The sequence below is a fragment of the Balaenoptera borealis genome (genome assembly GCF_965194805.1).
Source record: "Balaenoptera borealis genome assembly, chromosome: 13".
Lineage (NCBI taxonomy): Eukaryota > Metazoa > Chordata > Mammalia > Artiodactyla > Balaenopteridae > Balaenoptera > Balaenoptera borealis.
Genome location: NC_138870.1, coordinates 104890960 through 104907126, shown reverse-complemented (window position 1 = coordinate 104907126; position 16167 = coordinate 104890960).

Sequence of the window (16167 nt, the reverse complement as noted above, 5' to 3'; positions counted from 1 at the left end):
TAGAAGGATGGCCTCCCGCGGCTGGTCCCCAGGCCTGGCTGACCCGCGGCGGCCTCGGCAGGAGGCACCCCTGTCCCCCTGCTCAGCCCGCAGCTCCCCATCCTCGCATGGCAGACCCAGCCTCTGCAGAGCCTCAGAGGGACCCACACTTGACAGGTGGAAGGGGGTGTCAGGTACACGCTGGGCTCCAGTGGGGCTCACTTTCCTCTCACGATGTTCATCTGAACTGACGCCATCACCACCTGGCAGGGCCACCTGACCCGGGGTTCTGCGTCACTAGCTGGGGTCGCATCCTTTGACCTCCGGGTGCCAGGCGGCAATGCTGGGACTCTGCGCAGGCCCCCTGCGCTCCTGACAAGCAGTCTGGGGCCCTGGGACCCGCTCCCTCACCTCGAGCTCTTACCGGGCACCCCTTTGACAGAACAGCTCCAGCCAGAGGGGTCGCCTGGCTGTGTGCAAAGCTCTCACCTGGGGGAGGTGCCAGGGGTATTGGGGCACGGCCGTGGCCAGGGCAGGGGCAGGGAGAGGCAGGTGGGGGACAGAGGGGCGGCCCTCCTCCCAGCTCTGAGGTCTGCAGGGAAGTCCAGGGCAGGGAGGGCCGAGGACCAGTGCGTGTGGGCCACAGGATGAGGACGGAGTTGCCTGAGGATGGGCTAAGGTGGAGAGGCAGCAGGTGCCGCGTAAATGGCCTCGGGGGTGGGGGGCATCCAGCTTGGGGAGGGGCAGACGAGGGGAGGCCGCGTGGAGCAGACGCCCGGCTCTCCCAGGACTCTTCCAGGAAAAACAAAGATATTAAGCAAAACAAATGTACCTTCTAACTCCTCTGTGCTCTTAAAGGCACTCAGAGGGCAGGATTTCATTCCACATTAAATAATTCACTGCGACACCACCAACACCAACCAGCGGCTGAACCCGCTGGGCCGGGAGACTCTGTTCCTCCTCCAGATCCCGGCCTCTGGCCCCCAAACCCCAGGCAAGTGTGGCCGCGGCCAGCGGGCCCTTCTGGGGAAGAAACGTCTGCGGGTGTGGGGGAAAGAGGGTCAACAAAGCCCCAGCGAACCTTCCTCGGGTGCCCCGGCCCCGGTCCGTTCTTTGATTGTGAGGCCCAAGCTCTCTCCATCAGTCTTGCAGGGTTTCGGCTGCGAGCCAGGCTGGTTCTCGCTGGGTGGATACCGCTGCTGCAGACGGTGTAGAAACTTGGCCTCGGGAGTCCGAAACCCAGGACACCCTCCAGCAGCTCTGCAAAAATAATCCCGAGTTACTCCCGACTTGCCCAGGGGCTCCTGGGTGATCCTGGCATCTGTGCTTCCTCCCTGCGGGGTGCCCGGCACGAGGTCAGGGCTTGGCCCCCAGGCAACCCGTCCGCAGGCCCTAACCCCTGCATCCCCCAGCCTCTTCCTTCCTTCAGCGAGGCTGGGCCAAGCAGTGGTTACGCTGGGGCTGGGGACCCAGTGGGCAGGGCCGACGGTCTGCAGGGCACAGAGGGCCTGACGGGACACTCGGAGCCAGGCGGGCACAGAGGAGGGTCAACGGCTCCTGGAGAAAGAGCACACGAGGGGGGAGAGGGCAGGGATGTGCGGGGCCAGCAAGGGAAGCAGCTTCTGCGACGGCCCAGGACACCTGCCCGACCGTGGGAACAGGACCCCCAGAGCAGGGCTGGGGGGTTGGCGCGGGCAGAGCTGGACGCGGACCAGAAGAGGACAAACCAAGAGAGAGGGCTGCCACACGGAGCAGAGCTCGCACCTCACGGGCCCGGGCCAGCCTGGCAGGGGTTAAAGCCTTCAGAACAGACATTGCGCAGCTAGGTAGCTGGAAAACTCTCTCTGGTGAATGAGGAGGAAACCGTGGGAGCAGAAAGCAACCCAGGGACCATATTCTTACCCTACTCCACACCCTATGACAGACCCTAGTCATCACCTGGTCCACACCCTGGTCGTCACCCTGGTCCTCACCCTGGTCCACACCCTGGTCCACACCTGTCTTCACCCTGGTCCACACCTGTCCTCACCCTGGTCCTCACCCTGGTCCTCACCCTGGTCCACACCCTGGTCCACACCTGTCTTCACCCTGGTCCACACCTGCCTTCACACTGGTCCTCACCCTGGTCCACACATGTCCTCACTCTGGTCCACACCTGTCCTCACTCTGGTCCACAGCCCCTACCCACCCCACCTGGAGACTCGTTGGCGTCTGCACCTCACTCTTCCCCACGCCCCACAGGTGGCTCCTTGCCGTGTCCCAGCTCCCATGGGGCCTGCCTCCAATCCCATCAGACACCTGGTTGCTGGACCCAGAGCTGTGCATGATCTCTGTTTCTTCTTTCTCCTGCAGCCCATCTCTGACCTCCAAATCCTGCCCATTTGAATGACCTCAAGGCACGTCCGGATCCAGCCCTCCTCAAGCTGTCTCCTCCAGCCTGCCCTGTCGCCCACCTGATTTCTGCAGGGAACCCCTGTCTACTCTCTGCATAGAAGCCAGTCAGACCAGGCGTGCCCCGCCGGGACCCCGGACGTCATCACAGCACGGCCCCAGGACCCGCCTGCACCTGTCACCGCCCCCTCCCCCCACCTCCCTCCAGCCACCCCGGACTTCTTGTCGCTCATGCGAAAGAGCACGTTCCCCGAAGCCTCAGTACTCTGCACGTCTGTGCCCTTTGTCCTGAGCTCTTTGCTCCCATCTAGCCACGTGACTTGCTCTTGCCTCTCCTTCAGGACTTTTCTCAAAAATCACCGCCTCAGAGAGGCCCTCCAGGACTGCAGTATCTAAGCCAGCCCCTCTGTCTCCCTGCCCCTGCCCTGATTTCTATTTCTTGCCAGCACCTGGCCTCCTCCCAGTCCTTGCTTATCCACTTCCTTGCTGGTCCACCCGCCTCCCTTTCTGCCCTGTAAGCTGCAGGAGCGCACGGGCATATCTGCCCTACTCCCCACCTCACCGGCAGCCTTTACAGGGGGGTAGCTGCCCACACAGTTTTGAGTGGGTGAACTGAGCCCCTACTTGCCTCGGACCACACCAGGCGCCCTAGTTCATTAAACCGCACCAAGAAAGCTGAGCCAGGCACTGCCCTGAGTCTACGGGTAGACCTGCGAGGCTCCAAGGGTCTGGAAGACGCTGACCCCTGCACGCCTGGCCCAGGAGGCCATGGGGACCCGGGTGAGGGGGGTGAGAAGCTCTGCGGTCCGAGGCTGCCCCGTGCCCCTAGTGACACATCTGTCTTCATGTTGCTTTGCCGACAGCAGCCCCGACGTGTCCCACAGTGTAAGCACTGCCAGGGGTGCAAACACCATGCCGTGCTGTAATTGCTCCGTGAAATCTGTATCCTCTCCCTGACATGCGTTTTACCCACTCAGCTAATCATTAACCGATAGTTTGCTGCACGGAGATAATATTTCTAATATGTAATGCAATTTACAGAGTATAGAAAGTGCTTACGGTACAAAGCTGTTGTTTGGGGTCGCGGACCTGAATGGAAATTGATGAAGGCTCTGGCTTGGGAGACAGAGGGAGCCGAGTCTGACGGCTGACAGTCCCGACGGGTATTTGTCTATGCAGGAGACATATCTGTGAATCAAGGAGAAGGGAAAATCGATGCATTTGCATCTTTTCTCTCTCAAAAGCCCACTAGATGTACTTTATTTAAGGCGAGGCGTATTTGTCCTCCATCACTTGGGTGACATATACGGCTCGGGACCTACCAATAATTTCAATCTCCTAAAAGTACATTTCTATGCTAATTTTTAATTACAATTAGTGCCAGTGTCAGCTGTCGGCTTTGGTGACTGACTTCACGATTTGCCCGCGTTACACCTCCGGTGCAAGATTCAAGGCAGCGGGGAAGGTGGGGCTTACTGGGAAAGGAGGTGTGGATTCTAAGCCAGGTGATTTTAAGCACCGGCTGGGGATGCCTCGTGGAAAGTCTGGTGCGTGCAGCTCAGCTCACGCTGTCTCCGTGGGCTCTGACGTTCCCCCCCCCACCCTCCTGTGCTCCCCACCCTCGGCCAGTGCACATGGCGGGACCCTCCCTGGACTTTCCAGGAAGGCCCAGCTGTGGGTAGAATGAGTTCCAGGAACGAGTGAGTCCCACAAGGTCCGACCAGCAGAGAACAGCACGGGCAACCTCCAGGGTTGTGAGAAATGATAAACTGCCCTTGTGATAAGCCACAGAGTTTGTGGTGATTTGTCTCCTGACCATAGAGAGAGCCTTAGAGTGACAGCCCAGGACGGGGGCTTTGCCCCTCTGCCCAGCTACACGCAGGAAAACCCTTCAGTGAGAAGACTGGTCTCCTGGACTTCCCCTCCAGGACAGCAAGGCAGGGGGCAAGGAGGCTGCACCCCACTCTGCACAGAGCTTTGGGGGGGGCGGGTGGAGAGGGCGGTGGGTGTCTGAGGCTGGACGGGAGGAGAGCCAGCCGGGAGGTGGCAGGGGCCCTGCAGAGAGCACCCACGCCCCGCAGCATACCACCGCCAGGCCGGGCCAGAGGGCCTCTGCTCCCACCCATGCTCCCTTCAGTATCTGCAGGGCCCCTTCGTAATGGAAGCTGACAGAATGCAAATGAGTTTCTAAAGGGACCAGCAAAAGTGGCAATTTTTCTCATTTAATCTTCAGATGAATTGTCTGTCTCTGGGAGCACAGTCTCATTAGAATTTGGAGACTAATTTTGTCCATCAATATGAGATTATTGGTGTGAGGGGGGTTTGGGGAGTGTCCTCCTGGTGAGGCCCAGATGCAGCCCTCAGAGCTGTCCCCAACAGGCCTGGTGGTGCTGTCCACACTGGGAGGAGACCGCCACACCTGCAGGACAGACAGTGCAAAACCATCTGAAGAAGAGGAGTCTGGGGTCCTAATTCCCAGCTGGATGCTTCCTCGTACGCAGAAGTTTCAGTCCCGTATTTCTCTAAGGACATCTTACAACTCAGAACCCTTTGCCTTTCTGGGACCCTCAGAGCTAGGTCTGTGGAGCAAGGGAGGCCCTGCAGGTCCTGTGCACGGACCCCACCTCCAGGGCCCCGGGTTGCTCCAAGGAGTGCTCCCTGCCCAGGAGGAGGGGAGGCCAGGGTACGCATCAGGCACAGCACTTCTATGGCCCCCTCTCACCTCACAGGACCCCTGAAGGATGGTATCAGCCCATTTCACAGGTGGAAACACAGACTCAGACAGAAGCAGCCTGTCCAAGGGCACTGGACTCTCAGCCGTGTGACCAGCCAGGATCCGAGCCCGGGTCTGCATGATTCCAAAAAGCATGTCCTCGGTCTTACTTCCGGAAGGAGCCTACAAGAGGCAGGTCAGCAAGACCAGCAGCCCATCTCGGACCCGTGGCTGTGGGAGGGCAGAGCCCGGAGGCAGAGTGCAAACTGACCACGGGGAGCCCCGCCGACCCGCCAGGAGCTGGGTTCCCGCACACACGCCGGGGTGCAGGCCATCGCCGTGCACAGGGTCACGGTGACCCCGCCCCTCCCTTGCCCTCTGCCCCCACCCGCAGAGGCCACCCCCATGTGACAATCTGAGGCGGGGTCTCCACCTGCACTGAGACACCCATACACACCTGGGTCTGTAGGCAAAGCAAGACGTTGCACGGATGATCCCCACTGGGACCCAGGCAGAAAACCACCAGTGTGGGCAGTGAGGACTCACTGAGATGTGGGGACCACAGTGTCCCCCGAGGCTCCAAGGGGTGCGCCCGGGCGGTCAGGATTCAAGTCCGGGAAACAGGAGGACTCTAGGAGGGATAACAGTGCTGACCCCGCACTTTCTATGGGCCTGAGACTGTCTTCGGCTTTGGGAATGAAGCCATTCAATCCTGTGCTCTCTCCAGGGGAAATTCACATTTATCAGCCCAACTTTACACACGGGCTGCCCGGAGTTACAGAACTAGGATGGCCAAGCCAAGAAGGGCTGGGCAGTGGGCTGAAAATCCACCCCTTCAGCACCGTCCTAAGCCTCTTCCTCAGTGAGATGCCCCTTTTCAATAATAACAGGGGAAGAATCTGTTAGTGTGAGGCTGGGGTCACCACCCTGCCCCCCCATCCTGGGACACCTCCCCTAAAACACAGGAACCTTGAGCTCATCTCAAATGAGCAAGAGAAAAGGATTGTGAAAAAATCCATACATACAAAGACACCTCCGTGAGAATCAAGACTGAAAGTGAGCTGACGGAGGGGCCAGTGTGGACCGCCTGCTGGAAACTGGCCTCTGAGCACGTGCAGACTGGAACCTAATGTAACAGAGAAGCTTAAAGAAATTAAGAAAATGACTGGCCCATGAAAGAATGCAGTAAGTAAGGGCTTCCCTGGTGGCGCAGTGGTTGGGAATCTGCCTGCCAATGCAGGCGACACGGGTTCGAGCCCTGGTCTGGGAGGATCCCACATGCCGCGGAGCAACTAGGCCCGTGAGCCACAATTACTGAGCCTGCGCGTCTGGAGCCTGTGCTCCGCAACAAGAGAGGCCGCGACAGTGAAAAGGTCCGTGCACCGCAATGAAGAGTGGCCCCCGCTTGCCACAACTAGAGAAAGCCCTCGCACAGAAACAAAGACCCAACACAGCCAAAAAAATAAAGTAAATAAATAAATAAGTCAAGAGGAAAAAAAAAAAAGAATGCAGTAAGTAAAAAATAGAAAAGCTCAGGAATGAGCTGGCTAAGCAGCAAGGGGGTAGAAAGGACGGGAAGAGTTTAGAAACAAATGTTTAAAGTAAAAGCAATGTCACCTCAGAAAGGAGAATCCAGCTGGTACGTACACAAGAGTGAACAGACCCCACTGATACTGCAGTCAGGTCAGTGCAAGAAAGAAAGGAGAAAAATGGAGAAGTGAACTAAAAAGTAACGGTTCTAAAGACAGTTATACAGTCACAGAATAGAAGCAAAGAAGGTCCAAGAAATGTGTGAATGGAATCCCCCCAAACTGGGGAGGGAAGCAGTGGAACAGAACAGGTGTTAACCATCCCCATGAAAGGAATCTTTCCTGAAATATAGAATGCTGTGGAAAGGGTGCATTGTGATTCTGGGACAATCAGCAAGCATTACTGAGCAATGTTCTAATAAATATTGGTCTTTACGGATTAAAGACAATCTCCTGGGGGCAATGTGGACAAAAGAGAAAGCTATTTGTAAGTAGGGTGATGATCTTATTATCATCCAATCAGGGCAGCTTCTGAGATGAAGGCAGGGATGTTGTACAAATTGTGCTTAGTGGACGATATGCACAGACCAGGACACCTGGTGACCGTACACCTGAGACAAGGACGGGATCGTCACCAGGATCCTTGACAGCAGAAGAAAATGGAAAATCAGATTTAAGGTACTCAAAGAAACAACATGCAAGCAGAGATTTTCTATGCTAACTGACCTTCAAGTATCAAGACCACAGACAAAACTCAGGAACAGGTGAGAACACAAGCAGCCTATCTATCTCCCCCGGCCCTTCCAGGAAGTCACAGAAGAAGCTTCAGCATGAGAACTGGTGCTGAGCATATAGCTGCAGAACCAACAGCAAATGACAAGTCACATAAATTATATGATAACTTACATAAGTTATATGATAACATAAGTCACGTAAGTTATATGATAACAAAATTATCTCAAAAGGGAAAAGTCCCCGATAATTTGGAAACAAACTGAAAGAGGAAAACCTGATGGTACATCAAGTTAGTGATGCAGACAGGCAAAGAAAACTATGGAAAGTGTAGTGGATTTGTGATGTTGAACTGATACGGGTGCTGTCGTGGGGAAAACCAACACGGTCAGCGTTTGCAGTAAAAAGACCTAAGTATGACCAGACGTTTGCATTGAAAGTCTTTGCGTGAACGAGTGGCTTTGCCTTAGGAGGACAAGATGCAGTGAAAGCCAGCAAGGACAGGCACCCCTGCTGCCCCGACTTCGGGAAGGGTCTGCTCCAGGCTGCAGGTGTGTCGTAGGTGGGACATAACGTAGCTCCCTGTGGGACTGGCGAATCAATCCTCCAGGGTCTGCCTCTTTTTGCGTCCCTCCTAATATACCATGCGTTCACCCCCATCCCGAAACCTCCCAAAGTCACGTGCAGTTAGGGCAGCGGGTTCAGATTCCAGGATCCCAGGGTCAAAGTGAGGCCCAGGTTTGGCGGTGGAAATTCCCAGAAAGCTTTAGCACTTTTACACTCTTATGCTTTTATCAACACGGCACCAAAACAGATCAGGCAGAACTTGGTGGAAACAGGAAGGACGGACCGATCGACCAGGGAGCTGGAGGTTTAAATGGTCTTGCAGAAACAAAGACCAAAATGGCAAAGGATATTTCAAGATGGGATTGGGAGCTCCCTTGCCCTGATGAACAAACGTCGGATGGAGTACTGAGCAAAGGACTGCAGAACACTCTTGAAACGTGACAGAGTAACCTATGGCCCTGAAAGGGTGTGAATTACAGCTACACACCCTACAAACAAGATGTTGAGGGAAAGAAGCCATTCCCTTTAGAAAATAAACAGGGTGGCTCCACGTTATAAAATTCAAACTGGAGAAATGTCTGAGTTCATCATTTAGGGTCGTATTTGCAGGTGGCATAACTGCAAACCTTAGAGATGGGCATCGCTGAAGTCAGGAGACTGCTTCCTCTGGGTGAGGGGGGCTTGGAAGCCAGGAGGGGTCATGGGGGGTGCCCCGCCTTCACCTAACACATCAGCCTTATTCTAAATGTTACGTGTACGGTTGTGTGCTGTGCACCTTCTCATGTGTGTACAAGAAATGCACATGTTTACAAATGGGCATCGAAGCCATAAGAAATGAAGAAGGTGGAATAAAGTCATCCAGTGAGAGGAAGGTCGGACTGGAGAAGGTTTCTCAAGAGGCAGAAATGAGATTATAACAATGGGAAGAGTAATCGAGAACACCTCTAGAGACCCAGCTGAGGAAGCGTTCCTGGGCTGGTGCTGGTTAAAGACCCCACCCCATGCCATGCCAGACCCATGAAAGTTCTGGCCATCGCTGCGTTTGGAGTCTGAGGTCATGGGGGCTTCGGGTTCCGGTCCTGGGCTTTCTCACTAAGCGCCTGGGACTCCCCGGTCACCTGGGCCCACGGGTCCCAGGGGAGAGGCCGCCGGCAGAGACCAACTCGCACCCACCCATGCTCCAGCCAGAGCAAGAGCCTCAGCCAATATCGTGTCCCTCTCATCTTGTGGTGCGATGACGAATTCCCAGAGGAGAGCTGGAAAGCAGAAGAGAAAGTGAGGGGAACCTGGGCCAGACCTGAGACCGGACATTGTCCAAACCTCTGTGAGGCCTGAGCCGGATCCCTGACGCCTCGCCGTCTGGGGACAACCACAGCTGTCCCCACCACCTCCAGGCCTGAGTAAACCTGCCCCGGACGCGAATGAGCAGAACCAAACCCCCGTGCTCCTCGCTGCTCGCCCATCGTGGCTCCAGATTCCAGAGGGACCTGTGCTAGCCTCGCCCCTCTGTTCCCCGAGGAAGACGGCCGACACAGGCTCACCTGGGGTCCGGACTCCAGCTGAAGCAGGGCCGGGCGATGTCCACGGGGCCGGCCTGGACCCTCCTCTGCTTTGCTCTGGGGCCCCTGCTGGGCCCTCCCCGCAGCAGATCTCACCGCCCTCCCCGTGTGATTCCAGCTCCCAGAATGTTCTTCGCTCCACCCCTGGACTCGGAAGGTGCTCAGCACTGAAGCAGTGGTTAGATGAGTCTAGATCTGGTTCCCGGCCTCGCTGAGAGCAGGGGCCGAGGCCTCAGGTGGCCCTGCCCAGCAGCGGGTCCATCCACACGGCGATGGCACCCCCCCCCCCCTTTGGCCGCTTACCTAACAGGCCCTCAGACCCCGGCCTCCCAGCTCTGCCCTGGTGGCCCCGGGGCTGCAGGCGGCAGGAGCAAACTGCGCCCTCAACCCTCCCAGCCCCCGCATTCAACCAATACAGCTAAAGGCGCCTGATCATGTCCCTAAGGGAAGCCCCAGCCGCATTCGCCGGCACAGACACTCACACCACAGCCTGTTCCACTGTCCGGGTGCAGGCGCGGGGCGAGGGGCCTCCCCGACCTGGGAAGATGCCCACAAGGCCTCCACACCCAGTGAGGCCGTCCAGTCCCACCTGGCATGGAGGGCAGTGGGGCTGGCCAACAGGCCGCCTGGGGTTATGGTGACGATCAGTCTCACCCAGCTTTTGGAGGTCACCAAGACTCAAAAGACAGAAATCAGGGCAAAGCAGGGGCAAATGCGAACAGGAAACCCTTGAGTGGGCAGGTTGGTCTGCCTGCTGCCATCAAGGGTTTGAAGAATCCAGTTCCTACCAGCCTGTCAAAGAACTCACCGGCCGATTCAGGGCGTCCGAGGGTTTATTTTCCTGCTCTGATTCAACAAGGCACCTCTTCCTGGCTTGAAGCTACGGCCGAGAGCTTGGATGGATGTTAATGGACGTCTTGAGGAAAAGATAATCTTTTAATGGTCTCCAAGAGGCCGCCCTGGAAACCGTGCTTTATTCACACGCCTGAGGAGCTGAACCCCTGCTTATCCTCGGTTTAGAGTGTTTGATTAGAAGGGTCTGTGACGGGCCCTAGCAGGGGCCCAGCAGGCCTAAACCCGGTTCTTGGTGGAGGAGGACGGGGCCGGCCTGGCTTGGGGCCAGTGGCCCTGCAGCCCAGGCTGCACTTGGGGTCCTGACTGACGCAGGCCTGGCCCTGCAGGAGTGGAGGTGGGGATTCTGGGTCCCAGCAAGGGTCCCTCTGGGAAGGACAAGACAGCTGGAGCACCCCGCGGCAGACGCGCCCCCAGCCGGGCTCTCCCCCGACTCTGAATGGGGAAACTGAGTCCCAGGAGTTCGTGGCCCCCACTCAAGCTGGAGCTGGAACGTGGCGCATCTCAGCAGGCCCTGCTGGTCCCCTCCACCTGCCCTGGCCAGGCGGGGCTGCAAGCCTGGGCCTGTGCTCCGAGACTACAGGCTGCCCGGCTCCAAGACACAGGCTCGGAAGGCAGACGGCCCTCACTGGTCACCGGGACCCTCAGAGGCTGAGGCACGGTCTGGGCATCCCACCGACGCCCACTCCAGGTGCCTTTAGCTCCTGGGAAGCTGAGTTTCTGAGCTGAGTTGGGGGCACGGCCCTGAGGCCCTCACAGGACCAGGTGAGGGGACGAGCCACGTGAGCTGATAAATGCAGGCGAGGGAAGCTTCCAGGGGGAGGCGGCTTGGGGTGGGGGTAGAGGGGAGTACGGGGCAGGCCGTGCCGCTGGAGGAGGGTGCCGGAGGGCTCTTGGGCAGCCCACCCCTCCTCTCGCCTTCCCGCCTGCATTTGCTCTCCGGGCAGGACTGTGGCGTGTGGAGGCCCCCACGGTGCAGGTGTCCAGACAGGCTCCCACCCAGACTGGTCGCGGGGAGGATTTCAGCACAACCGAGTGGGGATCCAGCAGAGGGAAGTGGCCAGGGCCGAGCTGGGGCTGGAGGAAACGGGAAGCGGGAGGGAGTTGAGGGGTCCAGCCGAGCTGGATTTTAATCCAGAAGCGCCGACTCGCTGAGGACCTTGCAGCATTTCTCTTTGTCCCCGAGCCCCCGCCTTGTCCCCTGCCACACCTGCCCAACCACTGCCCTGAGCCCCTTCACAGCATCCCGGCCGCCCCACAGGGCCCGGTGCCCCCGGTCCCGGGACCCAGGCTTCTCCCTCCCCCTGACGGCGCCCCTCTCCAGCCCCCCGGAGGCCCGTCTGCAGCCGATCCGGAGCTTCAAGCGCACTTGGCCCCTGCCTGGGTGGAGACGGTGGACCACGGCCATCCATCTCGTTAATGAGCCCATTTGTCACGCGGGGGCCAGCATTGTTCACCCGCCTGGTGAACGGTCTCTTCCTGCTGGACAAGGGCCAGCTGGGCCCTGGTGTTGGGACACTTTGCAGGCCTGTCCAGGGCGCTCAGTCAAGGCTGTGTTACCCAGGGAAAGCGGTCTGTCTGGGCCCCTCAGCTTGCTGTAGACCAGGGGTTTCTGAAGGTGCCCAGTGAGGATCTGCTGGGTCGTTTGTCCAGAAACAGTGTGGTCTGATTGGTGGTCACACTCTCCCGACACTGGGGGAAGGAGCAGCTGCCGTCTCCCCGCACAGAGTCTATTCCTGGCTGTCCTGGCCCAGGACTTTGCTGACCTGTCTGGGACAGATGGGGACAGTTGCCTGGTTGCCAGGTTACCAGCCATGGATCGGGGGCTGGTCCAACCCTCCTAAGGGGACAGGGAGGAGGCCCCTTGCTCCCATTGGGCTGCCCCACAGCTGAGCGCCTTGGAGACGCCATCCAGCCTCCTCGATTCCTCCAGAAGCTTCCAAAGGGCCCAGTGGGGTGCCCACCCTGACACGGTCACCCCCTCAGTGGCCAGCTCCTAGGGTGCCGAGATGCTGAACTGTCAGCCCAGGTGAAGGGCTGTGTCCCTCATTGAGCTGTGAGTGACTCTGGGCTAGGGGCCGCCTGAGCTGCAGGTGAAAGCCCAGGGACACTTGTGTGAGGGCTTCTGTCCCCAGGGTCCTCAATGCAGGGCTGCTGGGCACCTGCCAGGAGGTTCTACACGGAACCCCTACCTGGCCCTGGGCCGGTGGGCTCGGAGCGAGCAAGGGAAGGCAAGGTCCGGGCACTGCTAAGGGGTGTGGTGGCAGCCCAAGGAGCCCTCCCCCCAGCTGGCAGCAGGGGTGGGTAGGCAAGGGAAGACCCTGCTCCGTATTGCCCAGCCCCCGCCTGCCCCGTGCAAGAACCCTCCTGCCCTCGACTCCTTCCCTTCCTGAGGGCAGCCGGGCCATCCCTGGGCGGGGGCAGCAGTGGGGAGGTGGGGCAGCACAAGCAGAGCCGAAAAAGAGGGGGATTCAGGATGAAAAGAAACACCTGTGTGCCGAGCCCCTGCACAGAGGCGCTGGGTGGCCTGGAGGGGCGCAGACCTGGGTTGGGTCCTGGCTTTGCTCAACTGTCCTCCGAGGCCTGGGAGCCACAGAGCGGGACGCTCCTCCTTCCCCCCAGGGCGAGGCTTGGCCCAGGTCGTCCCAGGCTGGCCCCCAGTTCCCGACTCCAACAGGGTCCGTGAGGATGCTTCGGCCTCCCTGGAATGCCATGTTGACTCTTCCAAGTGTCCAAGCGTCTTCCTGGCACCATGGTAGCCTTGCATCCCGGTCCCTGTTAAACCCCGCATTGCAGGAGTGTCTTCAGTGCCATAAACTCTCCTTTCCTAACTCCGATTTCCTGCCGATCCTTCACCACGGGACCCGTCCCACACCGTCTCTTGGCCCCATCGGGATGCATCCCTGGTCCTGCAGCTCCTTGGGCGTAAGGTCTCTCCTCTCTTAGCAGCTGCTGCACTGCCCACAGCCGAGCTTGCATCAGCCTTTCAGTCTGGCAGTTTGAGGGGAGGGGTGGGCCGACACCCAGTTCTCTGGTGGTGTCCGTGCTCTGGCGGGGACGGCCCGCTCCTGCCGGCAGCTCTGGGTCTGCAGCTGTGCTCCATCGCTCTTCCACCCCAGTCACATGGGACACCAGCCATTTCCCTCCCTTACATCAAAGGCTTCTCCTCACAGGCAGGGCCCCGCTGGCCCATCTCAGTTTCCCTGCATCTCTGAAGTCGGGGCCCCTCCCCATGGCTCTCCATCCCCGGGGTACCCATGGGTGACGTCCAGCACTGACTGGGGGCCCCTCCCAGTGGCGGTGGCCCTTCTCCATTTTGTCGCCCGCAGCCGCCCCTGGGCTCCGCCCTCAGCTGCAGACTCTGATAAGTATTCCAAGCCGACCTCCCCACGGTCCCTTCCCACGGTTCTCTGACCTCCGAATGCAGACAGAGACGGTTGTCTTCTCCCGCTGGCAGCCTGAACCCAGAACCCCTAATCCGCCCGGTGCTCTCCCCCGAATCCAAGTAGTCCTGCACACAGACGTAACACAGCCGTCTACTTGCGGCTGGCAGCTGTGAAGAAACGATTAGCAGGGACCAGCAAGAGTGAAAAGAGCCCGGCGCTGTCCCTAATAGCATTAGGGACGCTGGACAGAGATGCTTCCTGTCCCACGGCAGTGCAGCCTCCCTGGTCACGCTCCCCGCTTCCGCCCTGCTCAGGGGGTCCCCTGTGACCGGAGGGCCAGGCCGTCAGTGCTAAGGGGTGACACCGACCTGCATCCCTGATGACACATTGTCCCCCGATGACACCTCTCCATGTGCACGTCCGGCGACCTTCCAGACAAGGGGGCACAGGCTCCCGATCCTCCTGGCACCCCAGACGCGTCCCTGCCATCCCTCCAGCTCAGTTAGTGGTGCTGTGGCCTCTGCCTGGGATCACTCTTGGTCCCCCCTTCCCCTGACCTGCATCCAATCCTCCCAGAAGCCCTGGGGACACTTCCTCCGAAACCACTCAGAGCCCCTCTCTTCCCTTCATCCCACCTCCTCCCTCCTCACGCCCCTGCTGGCCCTTGTCTGGGCGCTGCTCTGGCCCCCACTCACCCCCTACTCCCTCTCTGGGCCCTGCAGCCCATCTTCCCACGAGAACAAACCCTTTCGAACACCACAATGTAAGTCTGATAAACGCGACCCCTGGCTAAGCCCTTCCACGCCCTGCCCCACATCCTGCATTCCAGCCCCATCGGGAGCTGACCCGCCTGCCCCAGAGCACATCACGCCCCGCCATGCCGCAGTGTCTCTGACACCGAGCAGGAGGAGGGGCTCACCTGAGAGGGGGGGACAGGTGGGGTGGCCGGTAGGACTGGACAGAGGAGTGGGGGTGGGGAGAACCGGCCGCCAGGTGGCCTCACGCAGGGCGCTCTGTACCTGCAGGACAGCCCGCTGGGGCGAGGGGACAAAGTATCCCACTTCTGTGTATTAGTGCTTATCTACACGGGTTTCACGTGGCCCTCGGGTACTGCTTCCGCAGAGTAAACTACCCCAGACACCAGTGTCCACCCCAAGCATCGCAGGAGAGCAGGTGTCTGTGAGGCCCGTCCCTCTTCCCGGCCCTGCCTCCCCTCAGGTGACCGATAACTGTCCTCTGTCACCAAGGGGAGCCTCCGTGTTCTTGAACTTAGTGTAAGTGAACAGTTCTGCCCATGGGAGGGATGAGCGCACATTTACAGCCCAGTGACAACCTACAGCCAGGTTGTCACTGCAGGAGGCAGTGACAAATGCTGCAGGTCTCGGGCAGGAGGACAGAGGACAGGAGATGCGCGGAAGGTCCCTTGAGAAATTCTCGGCTGGGAACCCGAGAAGAAGAGTCCCCGGCCCTGAGTCCCAGGTGAAGCTCTTCTGTGAGAAGAGTGGAAACCCACACACACGGCAAAATTAACGCAGCGTCAAGACAGTAGACATGAGGGCCTGGCTGGGGCCCAGGGCCAGGACTCAGAGCCTCGGGATCTGGGCAGGTGTCCAGCAGAGCCTGGTCACCACACAGCCCACGTGACGTTCAGCTTGGCTCCTACGGCCCCTGGCCCCTCCTCGTGGCCAAATTCAGAACTCGGGGCCAGGAATCTCGTCGGCCAGAGGTCTTTCCTGACAGACCATGTGTCTGGACAGCAGTGGGTGGAAAACATGGTGTGGCCTGGGGGCATGGACCTCGGGCTGACAGAGGGTGGGGGGTAGTGGCCAGCTTCCCAGGGGGCCAGGGTCTCCTCGGACCCTCTGAACTCGCACTCCCCCACCCAGCTCCACCGCTGCCCCTACCAGTTGGCGCAGATTCTGCAAGCAGGCCATGTGACTTCCTCTCTTTGCAGACAGTGGACGGGACCTGACAAAGCCCCCTCCCACCAGCCCTGGGAAAGCATGGCTTCCAGCCTGGAGTGACCGGCTTTTCTTAGGCAAGAGCCATGAAAGAAGCATCCTTTTTCCCCAGTCATCACTGAGCAATCATAATGCTGCCCTCATTGACTGTGCCCAGAGCTTCCTCCGGACACAGTGCTGGGTGGCACTGGCCACATGGCCTTGGAATGATGATCAGCCAGCTGGGCAGTCCTGGGACCCTGCATTGTGCTTCCACTGAGGAGGAATTCGCGGGCCAGGGTCCCAATCCCAGGATCCTGCTCACGGCCAATTCACCAGAAGTTTAGGGAACTGGTGTGGCAGCTGCCAGGCAGTGATGCACGGCCTTTGATTCAGTCTTCAAAGCCCAACGTGGAGGGTTCACAGGGGCAGCGAGGGTGGGGGACACAGAAGCCTAAATCGGGGCCCCCAGGGACCTCCCATCAGGCCAGACAGCGCTCTCCAGGGACCACGGTCCTC